This window comes from Mesitornis unicolor, unplaced genomic scaffold (genome assembly GCF_000695765.1).
Source record: "Mesitornis unicolor isolate BGI_N332 unplaced genomic scaffold, ASM69576v1 scaffold23320, whole genome shotgun sequence".
Lineage (NCBI taxonomy): Eukaryota > Metazoa > Chordata > Aves > Mesitornithiformes > Mesitornithidae > Mesitornis > Mesitornis unicolor.
This window is the reverse complement of record NW_010160619.1, coordinates 1819-14849: the sequence shown is the minus strand read 5'-3', so window position 1 is coordinate 14849 and position 13031 is coordinate 1819.

Genomic DNA, 13031 nt, shown 5'->3' with positions numbered 1-13031 from the left:
TTTACCCTGCGCTGCCATTTCAGACACGGGCCACAGCTTCCCAATGTTGGACTGCATGAGCGAATGGCCTGGGACCACCTTATGAGGGGACTGAGCCATTCCCTCTCCTAGGAGCTGCTGAAAGGGGCTGTAAATCCTTGCTCCCGATACACAGTTAACTTTGGTACAGTTCCCTGTGCATATACATGCATCCATACACACACGTAGCGGGGTGGAGGGGTGGAAAATCATTTTTTTGTTTGTAAGTTTTTTTCTATATGTGTATTTTTTAATCCTGAAAACATCTGTGTGCTCTCCTTAACATGGGATTTTAGTCAATTGTGCCTAGGTTTCTCCTAATAAAGTTCTAACTCCATCTCTCCTTGTTGACGTTTCTCCTCTCACATGGCTGAGAATGAGCTCCTAGCATCGAGCAGGCTGCCCGCCAGGCTCTGCTGCTCAGAGATCACAAAAGTTCCCATCGCCCAGAGTGGCAGGGACGAGGGGAGGGCTCGGCCAGGGGGATAAAAAATAAACATTGGGAAATGACTGATTGACTGGGTAACAGAAACCCCCTCCAGCTCCCCAGCCTGCCTCTGCATTACACCAAGTAAGCCTGGGGAGAGCTGGCCAGAGAGCAGAACTGCCACCCTCTTGCGATGGAAACTCTCCCTCCTTGCATCCCCCAGCACACCTCTGCAGCCACAGAGGTCGCCTGCGAGGTGAGGCCAACGCAGCAGGAAAAGGATAGCAAAACCTGTTCCCTGAGCATCTGATTGCTCGTCAGTGCAGTCACAGGGCCCTGAAAGGCTTTTTAAGAGGCAAAGTCTTGAGACACATTGAGAACTCACTGCTAAGCATCTCTGTGAAGAGCTCCTCAGCTCTCTTGAGATGTAGTTGTGCAGCCCAAAGAATGCCATTTCTTACCCCAGCTGCTGCCTCTCCTCTGAACTTCATCCCTTGCTCCCACTTCCCGACTTTCACAGGCTCCCTCCTTCTGACCTTGGATCCCCCTGTCCACCCAAAGGAAGTGCCCTTCCTTCCTTTCTCCACACAATCCCCCATCCCATGGGATTCTACAGGCTGGGAAGCTGAAGACCAGTAAAGAACTGGGTCCCAGCAAGGAGCCTGAGAGGGGGCATAAAGAATGAAATGGGAATTTGATGAGGACACTAGGACAAGATCCTTTTAACTGTGTTAGAAACTACAGGGACCATGTAAGATCAAAGAAGCCTTGGTTTTGGGGGTGTTTTCAGCCCCAAAAGCAAGATGCCACCTGAGCACCCTCAGCCACATGATGCAGCAAGGAGGCAGGGTTAGTCCTGCAGTCCTGGGGATTTTAAGGGGCACATGTCCAGCCCTGAGCATGGCTGTCCCTGAGGGTGCCACCTCGCTGGGAGAGAAACGCTATGAGTGTGTCAGGAGCTCATTACAGCACATTCACAGGAGATCACTCCCCTTGGAAAACTTGGCTACTGAGTGATACTGCTGTTTCATAGGGCCACTCAGTGCTAACGCAGACCTTGTTTAATGAGCTGTTCTTGGTTTATAAGCAGCGATAGCCCAAACTTTAAAACCTCTGTGCTATAGGTACACAGAAGGTTGTGTCTCTGCTGGAGAACAAGGTATAGCTGAAAAATGAGGATAAGGATCTCCTCCATGCCATTTCAGACCTCTACAACCCACACACGTTCACAGGTGGTGCTTTGTTGGTCTTTGAGACCACAGGAGTACAACCATCCCAGCACTCAGTCTCCCAGCCTGGGGAATACATGCATCAAAGCAGATAACATCTCTGCCACTTATTTCTTAATGTCTCCCTGGTTCTGTCTTCTAAGTATAACAAGTGGGGAAAACTTGAAGGACGGATGTTTGCACTGCCTGACAGACCATAAACTTGCAATTCTTGGGATCCACAGTCAAAGCCAGCCAGGCCATCACATTGCGATGGGAACACAGTTATTTCAGCCAGTGAGCAGAGAAGTTGGCCTGTCATTTCAGACAAATTTTGTATTTATTGCTTTGTACTAGATGGTCAATCTTATAGCCATGACTTGTACTCAGCACTGGTGAGACCACACCTCGAGTACCATGTTCAGTTTTGGGGTCCTCGCTACAAGAAAGATGTTGAAGTACTGAAGGGGGTGCAGAGAAGGGCAACAAGGCTGGTGAAGGGTCTGGAGCACAGAATGTACAAGGAGCATCTGAGGGAATTGAGGTTGTTTAGTCTGGAGAAGAGGAGGCTGAGGGGAGACCTTATCGCCCTCTACAACTACCTGAAAGGAAGATGTAGTGAGTTGGGTGTGGGTCTCTTCTCTCAAGTTACAACCAGCAGGACAAGAGGAAATGGCCTAAAGCTGCAACAGGGGAGGTCTAGGTAGGGCATTAGAAGAAACTGTTTCAGTGAGAGGGTGATTAAACACTGGAGTGGGCTTCCCAGGGAGGTGGTTGAATCACCATTACTGGAGTTGTTCAAAAGACGCATTGACAGGGTACTACGGGACACGGGTTAGCTCCAGATTTGGTGGAGTCAGGTTATGGTTGGACTTGATGACCTTAAAGGTTTTTTCCAACCAAACAATTCTGCGATTCTATGACCTAAATCAAGATTAGATATTAATTTCAGCCCTTGGATAGGCACTCAATCTTTAAATAGCAGACAATGCTTAAAAAGACAATGCTCTGATGGGGAAAAAAGAAAAGAGAGAACTTTTCATTCTGTTCTTGTCCCTCTTTTCTCCAGTCATATCTGCTGGGGTCTGCTCAGCCTCTCAACACTGAATTCTCCAGCGAGAGCTGGAACCAACATTTAACAGAAATACCATTCCCAGTTGTCAGCCTCAAACCACTTCAGTATCGCCTCCTCTAACTGGTGTCTGAAGGAGCCAGGGGCCAGTTCTGATCTACAGCCTTGTGCCAATCAGCTGCTGGGCCTAAGATAGAACGGGGAAACGTGTTTTTCACTAAGCTCTTCAAACAGAAATACTTACTCCTATAAAAGGAAAAGCTATATTTAAAAATGCATAGAATGCCAAAACTAACAAAGTAATGAATCAAGAGAAGGTCACGTCTGTAGCCCCTCTCCTCTCTTCAAACAGCACAGTGGGACAGCTGAGCAGGCCAAGAGACAAATGAGGGAGAAACTAAGAGAAATACTTAAAAGTAATGGCTGATCTAGAGCACATGGGTTGAGCAAGTTGCCTCCTCTTTCAGAATATTTAAGCAAGGCAACACTCAAGCAAACTCAAAGCTGATAACATCTAAGACTTAAAGGGGAACAGGTAAAGAGATGCCAGACTACACAATCTCCCCTTGATCACTTGTCCATAAAATATCACTGAGTCCAAGGCATTAAGAAGATCCAAAAAAACAAAGAATAAAAGTGCTTTGTGTTTATAGGAATGAGAACATGCTTGACTGGATTGCAAATAGCCAAAGTATGAAGAACGCAGAAATTCACAATTCAAAAAGTCAGTGTAGTGTAGCAACCCACAGCAATGGCAAGCAGTCCAGACCACCAGCATCAGCAGGTGCACAAAAATCAGAAATTTCCAAGTGGCAAAAATGGATGACAGATGACAGAAAAGGGCAGCGGTGTCTTTACAAATGGCATAAAGAGAAATAAATAAATAACCCAACCAAACAACAAAACCATGCAGTCCTGTTCAGGGCTATAATATCAACGTGGAAGTTGCTAAAGAGGAAAAAAAAAATAGAGGAGAGGAACCAATACCTGGGCAATGTGGGGTGCTGAGCTCCAAACTGAGTTCACATCACAGCCAGCTCTCAGAGCTGAAGGAGCTGGTTGGGCTTCAGCTGTGATTAAGACTGGGGTCTGCACACAGTTGTGCATAAAGCGCAACATTTTGGTGATGGCAGTTACCAGCTGCAGCAGAGGTGCGGATGGACTGGGAATGAGGATGGACAGTGGCAGCTTCTGAAGATACACTTTTTAGGGTGAAAAACTGTGACTTTGAAGTGCGAAATTAATAGCTTTGCTTTTGTCTTAAGTGTTTGTTGCTTCCATGGTCCAGATGATAAAAGATCTTTCTGGGGACACAGGTATTGTAATGCCATATGTATATATAACATTGTCATGAAAATTTGATGACAGAAAAAGAAAGACGATCAAATGAGCTTATAACACTCACTCTAGCCAAATAATACAGAAATGCTTCATTTTTCCTCCAGTGAACATTGGTTTACATTTTTTAAAATGAATTTGCCAAGACCACATTCGCATACCATCACTGGTTTCCCACAGACATTTGAGCAATTGAGTTTGACGGGCAACAGAGTCCTCAGAAAGAAAATGTCAGTCATGGAAATGATATTTTAAATTCATATGGGCCAACATCCACCCCAGAGGCAGCTGTGTGCTCCTCCAGCCATCAAGAAGCACAAACAATATTGTGTAACCAATTCTGCCAATCACAAACCAAACAACGCACCTCCACTAGAGAATGTCCACAATAAATGCACACCAAAATGTGCTTTAAAGACAGCTGTGCATTAGATCAGTAACAGAAAACACCTAAGAGAACCACGAGGTACTGGCACTCTGCTGGTGGAAATGGCGGCTACTTCAAATGCATTTTTAGCTCACTTCCGCTAGCCCCTAGACGTTGTCCAAGACAAGGCCGGGAATCCTCGATGCCCGTGCAGGAACCCCACAGGAGGATGTGCAAGGTTAAGGGGTGCAGGAGATCCCACTTTCCTGGCTGCTCACAAAGTTCCCACGGGAAGGTTAAAGTCCTTCAGCAGCTTCTCCACGTGAACCACTTTGTGGTCCCACACAGAGGGTTTTGTCACCCCCTCACAAGCCCCAACACTTCCCAAGCACAAAAGTAGCAAAAATCCCCGTGAAAGCACTACGGTGCCGGCATAAAACACACTCCCCCATCCTCTGAGGCAGTTTGCCACACAGGGCTTTGTAGCCTACCTTCTAACACAAAAACACCAGTCTCTGGATGAATAAAAGCAATCATACAATGTTTGCTAGCAAAAAGCATTCCCTCAGAGCAAGCCAGGAAGCAAAACTCAGAAAAGCTGCAATATTTATGTATTCCTGTAAAATTATTTCTGGATCAAGGCCTGTAGGACTGCTACATTAGGCCACTTTCCTCCCTCGAGGTGGCTACATCTCATTAGCGGATTAGGCACTGCTTTTCTTTTTTCATTTCTGTATTACAAACTCCACTCATCTGGCCCGTGACAAGCTCCTGGAAGGCAGCGGCCCCGCCACAGCATTTGCAGGAGCAGGGCCAAGCCCCCTGCAGACCACTGTTATTTTTTGAGAGGACATCTCCATCTCTTAGGGCTGGAGCGCAGCAGGAAAGTGTTCAGGGATTACTCCGAGCTGGGTTTTGTGACTCACTATTCATATGCAGGAGCTCCTTTGCATCGTAAGGTTAATTTAGACGGGAAGGGTCAGGACAGATGGGGCCAAACTAGAGGTCAAAATGAACCGCTGGGGGCCCACGAGAGAGTTAAACTTTCTTTTTCGTGTTGGACATGAACCTAACCTTAAAAAAGCATGTCGGCAATGGTCAGCTATATTACAAAGCAAGGAAAGCAAAAGACACATCCAGATATTTTTCTAGAAACTGGATATGGGCTGCTAGGACATGGCATTTTTAACAGCAGCAAAACCTGCCACGCTCATATTCAGCTACACATAGGACTTCACCAGAAATCACGTTAGCCACCAGCTCCTACCCTTAAAAGGAATCAGATTAGCAAGGAGAGGCAAGCCCGAGGTCAGAAACTTGCTGCTATTTGTTTGGGTTTGTTTTCTAAGTAAATGCTCTGCCAGCTCTTCAGCCTGGGAACAAAGTTTGAAGTTGAAAAGCGCTCCTGACAGAACCAGTTTGATGGGTGCCAGGCTGTGGGCAAGATGTTTCAGAAACAAGCGTCTAAAATTAGCCGTTGCTAAATCACGTCGTCCAATGAAGCCATGTTCGGTTTCCACCTTGCTTTTCTTCCGCTTCAGCCCAGATTCGAGAAAGGTACACTTAGGTACACACGTACAGCAGAAATTACCATCATAACATGATGCGTAACATGAACTGTCAACCCAAAAGCATATGTGGTAGCTGGTATTTCACTGCAAAATAGACTTTTTTTCAATTCATTTTCCCCTTCCAGGTCATGAGAACTCTTTTCTTGCCTTTTTTTCCTCTGAAATTAGGCTTTGGATTATTTTTCCATTTCGTGGTCTTCTATTTTCTTAGGATACACGTTCTTCCCTGTATTTCCAGTTGCTTCAGATTCCTGTCATCTCTGGTATTCCCAGAGAAATGCCACGTTTGAGGAATTTCTGAAAAGTTCATTAAAGTGCCCAGCTGTAAATCAACAATAAAGACATCCTTTAAATGAAAGAGAAGTCAGAACCACCCTCACTGATTCCTGATGGACACCTCTGACCACACAAGCACACCACGGCTCCCAGCTCAGGGAGGTACCCGAGAGAGAGGAAGTCCACAGCTTGCTCTGTTTCGCTCACCAGGACAAAGTCAAGCAGCATTTTAATCCCGATACACAAGTACTTACAATGAGGACAACCTTTCTGACAACCGATTGCTCTCCGAACAGAAGCACTCTTATAACGAGAACTATTATTTTAATTAACAATTGGAAAGCACAGTCTAGGGATGAGGTAATTTCTAATTATCTCAATGGGGTTTAAAAAGGTACAGGCTGGTACTAATAGAAGTTACTGACCCCACTGGAAATTACTGGTTAAGGTCCTCTCCCCTACACTAAGCAGACAGTCACATCAGCCACCCCAGCATTAAAACCTACAAACCTGTGAAAAATCCGCTGCTGTTGATACACTGCAGTTCATAATGACTATTTTTTGTCCACAGTGCTGCTGTTTGTTTCAATCCATTTAGCAATATTCATTAGCTCCCCACTTCAAATTAGGGTAATTGAGAGTAAGAGAACACGCAATAAAGTTTTTTACTAAGGGAGACATGCCCCATTCCCTTCTCTGATTCATTTGTTGACTCTATTGACTTGCAGTCATGTTTTACCAGGAATCTTTCTTCAGAAATGTCAAATGTGTTGTGAAAAACATCAAGCTGTCCCTTTCTTATGATCACTGAAGATATTAAATCACACTTTATCTTCCTATTAATCTATTATCTTACAAGGGAAGAATATTAAACTCCAATGCCAAGACTGTTTTGTCTCTGACCTCTTTTCATGACTGAAACCACAAATACGAAAGCTCTAGGAAAACTCATGTGTGTCAACAATCCTTAAAATAAGTACTAAAAAACAGTCTTAGGACAAAACCAATGTTAACCATACCATTGTCTGGGATACTTCAAATTCTTCCTCTCAAGGAATCTCAGTCACTTGCATTAAATGACTCCCAGTTGAGACATGAGAACTGGCAGCAGCATGAATACCCATGGAGCACCGGCTGGTACAGCTGACAGCCAGATGGGATCAGAACAGCAGCAAAGGATAACACTGAGTCCGGACGAGCAGCTCAGGCACTGACCTCAGACTTTGGAGAGTGCCCTCAGGCCCCCACTCCAGCAAGGTTGTGTGCCTGACAACAGGCAAGTCACCTGAGCCTTTCTTTGCTTGAAATTCACATCTGGAAACTGAATACAGTGGCCCTCACCTCCTGCTAAGGAGGTGCTGAGATCCTACAGGAATGTGATATCCAGCAATAGGCAAGAGATGGACAGGAGAACCAGAACAAAATAAAAACTTGACATCAAGGGAAAATCAGTTGCAGAGAAATTAAAAGCAGGATAAAAGAAGTTTAAACTCTATATCTGGAGCTACAGTAAAACACAGATATGGCACCTTGTGTGTACCCATGCAACATGCACAAAAGCAGCACAGGACTATTTCCATTTTGTAATAGCAGTGGGTTTGTAACCGTGAGGGTCCAGGGCTGTCAGACAAGACCTTAAGGAAAGGTCATATCCCTCATTCAAACGGCTACTAGTTTGAAAAACAGCTGAGCTCTTGCATATACAAATCCTTCTGCATGTACTTAGCTACCTCACAGCCTTCCTGGGGAGGCAGAGAATAAGTGCTATTCCCATCTGCCAAAAGATAATCTGAGTCTGAATGGCCTACTGAACGCTGCATGCGAAATTACACTGACGTTGATTCAGCTCAAGTTCCCAACGCTCCCTCCACAATTCTCATTGTGTGTTAGGACCCAGTTTCGAGTTCATTACCTCCGTGTTTTGAATTAGCACCATCTGCATGCAAATGTACTATTTGCAGCTAACATTTCAACAGCTTTCAAAAACTGTGAAAACTCTCAGAAGAGATGCAGCTCTGTCCTTTCAGCACAGTTGCACAACTCGGGTTCCTGTGCGCTGCGCTCTGTTTTGCCATGGATTCACAGCATCACCAGGGCACATCATTAAATGTCCTCACAACACCATCTCTCCTGGGTGCGCATAAGAAATCATACTGATGTGTGAGCGACTTCACTGGAGAATGGTGTGGATTAACAACTGTGAGCTGCTCTGCACTGCTTGGATGGAAGACACCACAGACGCATGAACCATAAAGTCAAGGGACAACTACGTATTTCTTCATTAAAATCATCAGCTGCTGCTTTGTACTGGATTTCTCTCACTGCTTGCACATAATAGCAACATGCATGTCCTTTGTTTATGAATGTAAAAACCAATGGTACGTCTCACCTTTCTGCTAGTTCTTGATACCAGGAGCATTCACCCTGTAATTCTGCAATTGGTATCACACCAAACCTGGAGACTGCCCAGCCTCTGCCAAAATTCAGCTGGTTTTGTGCTTCCTTATAGCTGGGGGGGGGCGGCTAACTGCTGTTGGCTCCCTACTGATTTACACTATCCAGTGTCTGTCAGTTTGATATGCAAAATAGTTTTTCCATTTGACCACATGAAACATATTTAAAAGACCTGCCACACATTTGCAATTAGGCACCGAAAAATAAAGTGACAAGACTCAATGTCTGCTTTGAGAAAGCTCTGGTTTAGGCCAACAAAACTGATTTTCACAAACCTGTGGGGAAAATGCCATTTTTCAAAAAAGAGGGTTTGTTTGTTTTTTCCCAGGATACGAGAGCTGCAGGACCAAGAATAGAAGGATGAGTTATAAGCCTTTCAAAGCAGAGATTTATCACGGATATTCTGACAACCGTCAATGTGAGCAATGCCGCCAGGCACCACTCACAATCCACAGCATCTTTCAAACCTGTTGGGGGTTTTTAGAAAGGGCTAAAAATAAATGCAGAAATGCAGCAATACACACACACATACATATATATGTGTATCTATATTATTGTTCAAAAGAGAGCAGGTGGTCCTGCCAGCAGTGTAAACACAGATGACTTGAAAACAGCTAACAAACGTCCAGCTAAGCAGCCTTTCCTAGCCATACAAGCAGCACATTCAGAGCTCTCCTTGAGATCTCCCAGTCTGCAAGCCATCATCATCTGGGATCCCGACTCCCTGTCATGACGAGGCCCGAGGACTTCTAAGCGTCTTGATCTCCTTCACCCGACATATTCACACAATTCCACCCCCCTGACCTCCCACGGATTATTGCCCTTCTGAAAATAACACGCACAGAACAGCTGGTGGGGCCAGAAATGTCTTGAATGTAAATAACACAGGTCTCTGAGATGAAGTTTATGTCCTCTCTTCTAGCTCCCCACCACTTGATCTGACCCTCATCCTCATATAATAAAAGAGGAGTAAATACTGAAGGCGAGGAAGGATCAGGGCACTATGGACAGCCCACAAGGACTCAAACAGGCAGTCTGCGTGACTGCGAGTTGAAACCCATTAATTTCACCACTTGCAGGCAAGGCGAAGAAGAAAATGGGAAGCAGCTCTAGAGTCTCAAAGCTTAACTTAAGCAGCAAAATAAAAGGATAACATTTCACCCCAGGTTTCAGTTATGTCTCCCCAGGTCATGACAGGAAGGAGACAGAGGTCACAGGTTGTATCACACACACAAATCCTACTGTTTGGTCACTTCTCTGTGAGTATGAAAGCATAACAAAAAAACCTCACTTTGCTAGGAACGCACTGTAAGGCTCAAACCGATCTTTTTGGAGCCCTTCTCTCCTAGCTGCTTAAAAAAAAAGCTACTGTAATAATTTACACTTGCACCATCCCCTTTTAACTTCATATCATGCCAAACCACTTGGTGTAATATATATAGTCACAAGAAGCAAAGGAGGTGGAAAGATTAAAAGCGCCAAACGGTTAAATGCTGCCACAGGGGAGCACATCTGCCGCTGCGTCAGAGCAGCGAGCCCCAGGATGCAGCATCTCGGCCACGGTGGAAGACTGGCAGCTCTCCACTGCACCTGGACGGCTCCACCACACAGACACGGAGAGTCCACCAGACATGTCTGGGAACAGCTCCTCCCGCTTCCTTCTGGAGGCTCCTACTTATCTGAGCCTTCAACGGCACGGGAAAAGCACTCGTTCAAAGTTGAAGAGGAAAGCGGCCTGCTGTTCTCCCAGAGAGGCGCATAATCGAGTCGGCATGATGCCGCTGACTACCAAATGCAGCAGATGGCTGTAGGCATCATCCAGTTTAGGATGACATAGTTCCAACAAAAGGAAAACAGAAGGCAGGGAGCGCATCTTCTGCGCTAGGTTACAGGGCAGGGGATGAACCTTCACATGATCAGTATGGTGCCCAGCACGCAGCTGGCTGCCAGCTCTCCCGCTGCCACACCAGCAATGACCAAATGCCCAAGCCTGTCATTTAAAAGGAAAAGAGAGGGAAAATCATGTGATCCTAGGCAAAAGGGACATTAAACAACTGGCTGTCTGATACCGTTTCTAAAATCCACACAAGAAAATCTCCCAAAACATCCTCATGATAACCAACCCTAAATGCCGCAACTCTGACTTCCAGGATGTCCCACATAACCTGCAGAAACTCAGAAATAGAATTATAACCTGCAAGTATCGACACACACCATTTCACTGCTAGAAGGTAAACCGCTAATGTGAAAGCATGCAGAAAAGGAGATGAGATGCATAGATCTGTACACTGTACCACGAATGGTACGCAGTGGCATTTAGGAGTTTATTTTTGCCGATTCCACCCAAAAGGATCACAGAAATTAGGAGTGGAAACATTCCTTCCATCTCCCCAGGCGCCTTGCTCACAAAGCAGCTGGCTACAAGGTTCACAACGACAGACAGACTGCAGTAGACAAGCGCGATACAACTCCACAGGAAGCAATACAGCACACTTGAACAATTTATAAATAAATTCCTGCTTTTTGTGAATGCAATACAGCTTACGTCCCCAGACTGACTAGTTTAATACCTGCTGTGGTCACTAATCCTTGCAGGACACAGACACACCATCGTTAGCTCTGCAGTCAGGAATGGCAAAAGCTCTTTCAGCCACAGGGTAAAGCAATCCGTGATCTTGAACATGAATAGTGCATTAATGCTCGCCCATGTTGCAAGACCTGCCAGTCACAACACCTGAGATTTCAGTAGCCATAGTCACTTCAAGAGCAAAGAGCACTTTAATTGTACTCAGTGAGAGAGCCAGTCATGGGAACATTTTGGAGGAATGGCACATGAGGGCTAGGAAGGGATTGGAAGGATGGGAAAACCCTTTGTGCTAGAGCAGAGCAGCAGAAAACCCATCCAGAACTGGCTCCAGCAAGCCAAGTACTTGGCCATTAGGACATATCCTATGTGCTCCACGCAGTCCACAGAGCTGCCCCAAAACAGGCACATGTCCCACAAGACTGGGACAGGAACACATCATGCTCAGCATGAGCTGCTCGTGGCTCACTTTGGGCGTCACACCAGCCTGGTTATGCCCCTCTCCTCTGGCCGCCAGCGTCATTGCCAGGCTCCCAGCAGTGCAGCCCGTGTGGTATAGAGCTGCTGGAGAACATTTCCAGCCTGCTCCCCTTGCCGAGCAAAAAGCACTTGGGAAGAAACCAAAGAAGTCAAGGCAACATAGGTCTATTTTATGACCCCTATCACTCAGGGGAAAAAGCCCTCAAATACCAAAGGGGTGCCCAAATTCTATTTGTGTCTCTACCATTTTACAGTCAATCTTAGATTTACACCAGAACAGCTATAGCCCTTTGTTCGAGGAGAACAAGAAACAATAAAACACTGGAGCTCACCAGGCAAAATTTTTTCTTTGGTGGGTATTTTTTAAACACTACTTAATTTCAATTCACATCTTGGAACAAAAATCTAATCATGATACCTGGTCATATACCTTATCAATGTGTCAAACACACAACAACTACATGGCTTGGTCAAACTACAAAACTCATTATGACTCAGCCTCCTCTTCAAAAAAACAAGGATATAAATGCAAACTTATCGTATAGGAGTGTTCTGAGGTGTGTTACATTCATGAAGCACTATAAAAAGGCTAATGACAGCAACACTAGCATTTCACAAAGGCAGTAATCATCGTAACTTGGTTAAATTCCAGCCAGGAGGAAATTTGCACTCTGCTTTCTGAGTGGAAGGTTTCCTGAAATTTGCTTGTTCATTAGAGTTCATTATCTCGCCTCAGAGGAACAAAACTCACCCACAGTGGCCATTGGAATAGCCTTCTGCTCCTCGTCTGGTCACAAAAAGCAACAGAAGGGTAAAAATAACAGGTCCTTTAAAAATGTTTCTGGAAAGATTATGCATCTTAGAATAAATTTCTACACAGTTGGACAAAGGAAAAAAAGGGCAACACCATTTGCTAAAAAATTGACAGCCGCCTGCTATTTTAGAGATCTCCTCTAATTGCACGCACCTGCTGTGGCATGGTATATTCTAAAATATGTCTCAATAGTAACGCTGCTTGGCAGCAGCCAAGTCCCCCTAGAAGGGACCCTGCAGTCCCAGTCTTCACAGGAACTGGGGTTTTATTCCAGGGTGATATTTGAATAGAAATTCAAATAAATTCACTGTAAGCCTCTTTCCTTGTTCCACCTCTGCTCATTTCTATCACATTGCCTCTTCTCTTCCTCCTTCCCCTTAACTATATTTTCCTTTTCCTCCTCCCAGCATTCTTGTCCCCCT